General features: G+C 38.9%; 1 non-coding gene across 1 annotated transcript; it reads left to right on the plus strand.

The window, feature by feature from the left end:
* The first annotated feature begins 5534 nt into the window (after positions 1-5534).
* On the plus strand, positions 5535-5667 carry LOC127491212 (small nucleolar RNA SNORA66). The gene has a single exon (XR_007919802.1). It is a non-coding gene; the product is annotated as a small nucleolar RNA SNORA66 (small nucleolar RNA).
* Positions 5668-7901: the final 2234 nt, after the last annotated feature.

The raw sequence follows: 7901 nt of genomic DNA on the forward strand, positions 1-7901 counted from the left end.
CTATAAAGCCAGCATCACCTAAATTACTAAACCTGAAAAAGATACTACAAAGAAAGAGAACTACAAAACAATTTCCCTGATGAACATAGACACAAAAAAAAACTCAACAAAATTCTAGCCAATCGAATTCAACAGCATATCAGAAAGATGATCCACTCAGACCAAGTGGGATTTATCCTAAGTGATGTGCAGGGATGGTTCAACATTCGCAAATCAATGAATATGATACATCACATTAACAAACTGAAGAACAAAAAAACATATGCTTACCTCCATATATGCAGAAAAAGCATTTAATAAAATACAACAACCTTTCATGATGAAAACTAACTCTAAGCAAATTAGGAATGGAAGGAACATTTCTCAACACAATCAAGGTAATTTATGACAAACCCAGAGCCACCATCCTATTGAATGGGAAAAAATTAGAAGGATTACTGCTGAGACACAGTACCAGACAGGGATGCCTACTCTCACCATTGCTATCCCAAATAGTTCTGGAATTTTTAGCCAGAGATATTAGGAAAGAAAAAAAAATCAAAGGGATACAAATTGGGAAGGAGGTAGTCAAACTATTCCTATTTGAAGATGACATGATTCTATACATAAGGGATCCAAAAGACTCCGTCAAGAAACTATTGGAACTTACAGAAGAGTTTGGTAAAATAGCAGGATATAAAATCAATACACAAAAATCAATAACTTTTGTATACACAGACAATGGCAAGGCTGAGAATGAACTTCTAAGATCAATCCCTTTCAAAATAGCTACAAAAAATAAAATACCCTGGAACATATTTAACCAAGGGTGTCAAAGACCTCTATGATTAGAATTACAAAACATTAAAGAAGGAAATAGAAAATGACACCAAAAAATGGAAAAAATCTTCCATGTTCATGGATTGGAAGAATCAATATCATGAAAATGTCCATTCTTCCAAAATCAATTTACAGATTCAATGTGATACCAATCAAAATACCACAGACATTCTTCTCACATATAGAAAGAATGATGCTGAAATTCATATGGATAAACAGGAGACCTTGAATAGCTAAAACAATCTTATACAACAAAAACAAAGCCAGAGGCACCACAACACCAGATTTCAAAATTAACTGAAATGTGATCCCTGTTAAACATAAGAGTGGGAATAAGAGAGGGAAGAGATGTATAATTTGGGGCATGCTCGGGCTGACTTGCCCCAATTGGTAGAGTTGGAAACATACCAGGGGATTCCAATTCAATCCCATCAAGGTGGCATGTGCCAATGCCATCTCACTATTCCAAGTGATCAATTTCAGTTCACAATTGATCATAATGAAAGGACTAAGAGTCAAAGGGAGCACATAAACAAGTCTAGTATCTGCTAACACTAACCGATAGAATAAATAAAGGGGAGAGTGATCCAACATGGGAAGTGAGATACTCAGCAGACTCATAGAATGGCGGATGTCCTAAATAGCACTCTGGCCTCAGAATCAGCCCTAAAGGCACTCGGATCTGGCTGAAAAGCCCATGAGAGTATTTCAGGCATGGAAAGCCAAGACACTCTGGCAAAAAGATCTCTGTGAGTGAGATCCCAGTGGAAAGAACAGGTCTTCAAAGAGGGAGGTGCCTTTCTCTGAAGGGAGGAGAGAACCTCCACTTTGACTATGACCGTGTCTAAACAAGATAAGAGTCGGAGAACTCAAGGGGCTTCCATAGCCTTGGAAACTCATGACTGGTGCATAGGGAGATTACTGATGCCATAAACAGGAGTGTCAATTTGTAAAGTCAACAACAGGAGTCACTGTGCACTTACTCCTCATGTAGGATCTCTGTCCTTAATGTGCTGTACACTGAGGCTTAATGCTATAACGAGTACTCAAACAGTATATTTCACTTTGTGTTTCTATGGGGGTGCAAACTGTTGAAATCTTTACTTAATGTACACTAAACTGATCTTCTGTAAAAAAAAAAAAAAAAGAAAAAGAAAAAGAAATTATCAATTCCCAACTTGACTCTCACTGGGATTAAACATGACAATAGGTCTGATCTGATTTCATCATCATTTAAAAAAAATCATCTATTATTTTTCACTTTATGTTTCTGTGTGGGAGCAAACTGTTGAAATCCTTACTTAAGGTATACTAAGCTGATCTTCTGTATATTAAGATAATCGAAAATGAATCTTGATGTGAATGGAAGGGGAGAGGGAGTGGGAAAGGGGAGGGTTGTGGGTGGGAGGGAAGGTATGGGGGGGAAGCCATTGTAACCCATGAGTCGTACTTTGGAAATTTATATTCATTAAATAAAAGATAAAAAAAAAGACATACTACAAGGAAGTTACAAACAAAACAACCTGACATTAGTACAGAAACAGATGGATAGACCAATTGAACAGAATAGAAATGCCAGAAATCAATCCAAGCACCTTCAACAAACTTATATTTGACCAAGGTGCTAAAACTAATTCCTGGAGCAAGGACAGTCACTTCAACAAATGGTGCTGGGAAATCTGGATTTCCACCAGCAGAAGTATGAAGCGAGACCACTACCTTACGCCTTACACAAAAATCCAGTCAACATGGGTTGAAGATCTAAACCTACAACCCAACACCATCAAATTATTATAGAACACTGGGAAACTACTGCAAGACATTGGCACAAGAAAAGACTTCTTGGAAAAGACCCCAGAGGCACAGGCAATCAAAGCCAAAATTAACAAATAGGATTACATCAAATTGAGAAGCTTCTGTACTGCAAAAGAAATAGTCAGGAAAGTGAAGAAGCAACTGACAGAATGGGAGAAATTATTTGCAAACTATATAACTGATAAAGGATTAATAACCAGAATATATAAAGAGATCAAAAACTCCACAACAACAAAACAAACAACCCAGTGAAGAAATGGGCAATGGACTTAAGCAGACATTTTTCAAAAGAGGAGATCCAAATGGCCAACAGACACATGAAAAAATGCTCAGGATCATTTGCTGTCAGGGAATGAAATTAAAACCACAATGAGGTTTCACCTTACCCCAGTTAGAGTAGTTTACATACAGAAATCAACAAACAACATATGCTAGCAGGACGTAGGGGAAAAGGTGCCAAGTGCCCTTTACCACTGCTGGTGAGGATATAAACTGGTAAAGCCACTATGGAAGACAGTATGGAGATTCCTCAAAAATCTGAATATAGACCTTCCATCTGACCCAAACATCCCACTCTTGAGAATTTACTCAAGGGAAATGAAATCAGTAAATAAAAGAGTTATCTTTACCCCCATGTTATTGCAGCTCAATTCACAATAACTGAGACATGGAATCAACATAAATGCCCATCAAACAAAGACTGGATAAAGAAATTATGGGATATGTACACTATGGAATACTACACAGCAGTACCGTAAAAAAATGAAATCTGTTCATTTGCAACAAAATGGATTAATCTGGAAAACATCATACTTAGTAAAATAAGCCAGTCCCAAAGGGACAAATACCATGTGTTCTCCAAGATATGTGATAACTAATAAAGCACCTAAAAGGAAATCTGTAGAAGAGAAACTGACACTTCAGGAAGCAATGACTTGAGCTGCCCTTGTCTTGACTTTCGAAGACAGTTTTCTGGATTGTTGTTGTTGTTGTTGTTGTTCATACTATTTGTTGAACTCTTTACTTAGCATAGAGTTAATCATATGTATATAAAGTCAATTGAAAGTAGATCTCAATAAAAAATAAGAGTGGTAATAAGAGAGGGAGGAGGAAGTGTAACTGTAAAGCTGTATAGCTCTGCATGCATTCCTGAGGACTTACTTCTAATGGCACAGTTTAAAAACTTGTCATGGGATCCCAAATCCCATTAAGCTGCATGGTACAAATGCCATCTTATTTGTTAAAGTGATCATATTAAGTGTTAAAGTGAACATATAGATAGGATTAAGTGTTAAGTGATCATATAAATAAGATCAAGTGTCTGGTAATAATAATAGAATTATAAAGGAGAGAATGTTCCACATCAGAAGTAGTCCACACAGTAGACTCATAGAATGAAAATCTCTTAAAGTAACACTCTGACCTCAGAATCAGCCCTTAAGATATCTTGGTCTGGCTGAAAAGCCCATGAGAGCATTTCAGACATGGAAAGCCAAGACACTGTGACTAAAAATGTTCTACATGATGGATCTCTGTGAGTGAGACCCCAGTGGAAAAAAGGTGCTATCAAAGAAGGAGGTACTTTTCTTTAAAGGGAGGAGAGAACTTCCACTTTGCTTATGGCCCTGTCTAAATACTGATGGAGTTTGTGGATTCAAAAGGCTTCCATAGCCTAGGCAGCTCATGTCAAGAGCCTCAGGTGGTCACTGACATCATACATAAGAGTATTCATTGTTAAATTAACATCAGGGGCCGGCGCCGCGGCTCACTAGGCTAATCCTCCGCCTAGCGGCGCCGGCACACCGGGTTCTAGTCCCGGTCGGGGCGCCGGATTCTGTCCCGGTTGCCCCTCTTCCAGGCCAGTTCTCTGCTGTGGCCAGGGAGTGCAGTGGAGGATGGCCCAGGTGCTTGGGCCCTGCACCCCATGGGAGACCAGGAAAAGCACCTGGCTCCTGGCTCCTGCCATCGGATCAGCGCGGTGCGCCGGCCGCAGCGCGCCGGCCGCGCCGGCCATTGGAGGGTGAACCAACGGCAAAGGAAGACCTTTCCCTCTGTCTCTCTCTCTCTCTCACTGTCCACTCTGCCTGTCAAAAAAAAAAAAAAAAATTAACATCAGGAGTCACTGTGCACTTACTTCCCATGCAAGACCTCTGTCCTCCATGAGTTGTATTATGAGAGTTAACTATAAAACTTGTTCTCAAACAGTTTTTTCCTTTGTGTTAGTGTGTGTGTGTGTGTGCAAATTGTTGAAATCTTTACTAAGTGTAGAGTTGGTCTTCTGTGTACAAAATTAATTGAAAATGAATCTTTTTTTGGTGTTTTTTTCTTTTTTTATTTTTTTAACTTTTATTTAGTAAATATAAATTTCCAAAGTACATTTTATGGATTACAAAGGCTTTCTCCCTCCATAGCTTCCCTCTCACTCGCACCCCTCCCATCTCCCGCTCCCTCTCCCATCCCATTCACATCAAGATTCATTTTCAATTATCTTTATATACAGAAGATTGATTTAGTATATATCAAGCAAAGAGTTCATCAGTTTGCACCCACACAGAAACATAAAGTGTAAAATACTGTTTCAGTACTAGTTATAGCATTACTTCACATTGGACAACACATTTAGGACAGATCCCACATGAGGAGTAAGTACACAGTGACTCCTGTTGTTGACTTAACAATTTGACACTCTTGTTTATGGTGTCAGTAATCTCCCTAGGCTCTAGTCATGAGTTGCCAAGGCTATGGAAGCCTTTTGAATTCGCCAACTTCGATCTTATTCAGAAAATGAATCTTAATGGAGAATGGGACCGGGAATGGGAGAGGGAAGAGGAGGAGGGGTGGGAGTGTGGGTGGGAAAGCAGGTATGGTGGGAAGAATTACTTTATTCCTAAATTTATACTATGCAAACTCGATCACTGGCTCTGTGTGATGAGGCAGAAGCAAAGGGAACCAGGTTTGCTAAAATAATTGTGGTGATAGAAATGTTTTAGCCTCAGAAGCTGCTGAGGTGGCCCATTCTAGCCCAGTACAGTGCAAGTACCAGCTACTGCATTTTTATTGGCTACCTAAAGATCATTCCTGTTTTGGTTTTTGGATGGAATAAAATATGATACTTAACAAACATCTTAGCACTATACTAACAAGTCTTATTTATTGGCCATGTGATAATAGGCCATCAGATAATAGGCCAACAGAAGCTGGGGTTTAGAAAGTTAAAGATCATAAACAAGAATAAATATTAGAACTTGGATTATTCAGCTTTCATCTAATAATGTCATTTTCAGTTGAAATTAAATACTGTGTCCTTTTTAGCCATAGATTTAAAATATATATTCCTAACTTTTTCTTACTTCTACTTCATTTTTCAGGTGGAACCTTCCCAAAATGTCCCTTGCCCAGAAGAAAGATGGGGTAGCTCAAAAGAAAGCAAGCTTACTCAGAGCTCAGAAGAGGGCTGCTGAGAGCTAAACCAAACAACTTTCTATGAAGATTTTTCTGATAAAGACAATAAACTTATTGACCAAGCAAAAGAAAAATTCCTAAAGTTATACTTATGAAATTTGTATTCCTGAAATAAAAGGTTTCTTTGGGGAAAAAATTGATATACCAATGGCCCAACTAAACAAAAAAAAGGGAGAAGGCCCAAACCAATAAAGTCAGAGTTGAATCAGGAAATAAAAAAAATAATAAATAGAATAAGGAATAATAAATAAACAAAAAGAAACAGAAATAAAAAGAATCATCAGGAATTATTACAAATTGCTCTATGACAACAATTTGGAAAATCTAGAACAAATGGATAGATTCTTGGACACGTAAAATCTATCAAAAGTCAGTCATTGAAAACCTAAACAGAATAAAACAGAGATAAATCAGTAATAAAGACCCTCCTGAGGGACGGTATTGGGGGGGAAGGCATTGTAATCCATAAGCCGTACTTTGGAAATTTATATTCATTAAATAAAAGTTAAAAATAAATAAACCATTGCAGTAAGGCCCACAAAGAAAAAAAAAAGACCCTCCCAACAGGGTCTGGCACTGTGGCATAGCGGGTAAAGCCATTGCCTGCAGTGCCGGCATCCCATATGGGCGCTATATGTCCCGGCTGCTCCACTTCCAATCCAGCTCCCTGCTAGTGTGCCTGGGAAAGCAGTAGAAGAGGGACCAAGTCCTTGGGCCCCTGCACCTTCATGGGAGACCCAGAAGAAGCTCCTGCCTCCTGGCTTCAGATGGGGACAGCTCGGGCCATTGCGGCCAACTGGGGAGTGAACCAGTGAATGGAAGACCTTTCTTTCTCTCTCTCTTTCTCTCTCTCTCTCTGCCTCTCCTCTCTGTGTGTAACTCTGATTTTCAAATAAATAAATAAATCTTAAAAAAAGACACTCCCAACAAAGAAAAACCCAGGTCCCAATGGCTTCACTGCTGAATTCTACCAGAATTGCTAAAACAATATTATACAACATCATAATACCAGACCTCAAGACATACTATGGGTCAGTTATAATTAAAATAGCCTGGTACCAGCACAAAACCAGATGTGTAGGCCAATGGAGCAGAATAGAAACCCCAGAAATCAATCCACACATCTATAACCAACTTATCTTTGAAAAAGGAACAAAACAACTCCTGGAGCCAAGACAGTCTCTTCAACTAATGGTGCTGGGAAAACCGTATCTTCACATGCAGAAGTGTGAAACAAGACCCTTACCTCACACCTTACACAAAAATCCACTCAACATGGATCAAAGACCAAAATCTATGACATGATAACATCAAATTACTAGAGAACATCAGGGAAACCCTACAAGACACTGGCACAGGGAAAGACTTCTTGGGAAACACCCCAGAAGCACAGGCAATCAAAGCCAAAATTAACAAGTGGGATTACATCAAACTGAGAAACTTCTGCATTGCAAAAGAAACACTCAGCAAAGTGAAGCGTCAACCAACAGAATGGGAGAAAATATTTGCAAACAACGCGACTGACAAAAGATTAACTTCCTTAATCTATAAAGAGCTGAGAAGCTTAACAACAAAACAAACAATCCAATTAAGAAATGGGTGACCTGAACAGATATTTTTCAAGAGAGAAAATTCAAATGGCCAACAGACACATGAAAAAATGCTCAGGATTGCCAGCCGTCAGGGAAATGCAAATCAAAACCACAATGAGGTTTCACCTCACTCCTGTTAGAATGAGTCTCATACAGAAATCAACAAACAACAAATGCTGGTGAGGATGTGGGGACAAAGCTACCTTAATCCAC

This window comes from Oryctolagus cuniculus, chromosome 11 (assembly GCF_964237555.1).
Source record: "Oryctolagus cuniculus chromosome 11, mOryCun1.1, whole genome shotgun sequence".
NCBI classification, from domain to species: Eukaryota; Metazoa; Chordata; class Mammalia; order Lagomorpha; family Leporidae; genus Oryctolagus; species Oryctolagus cuniculus.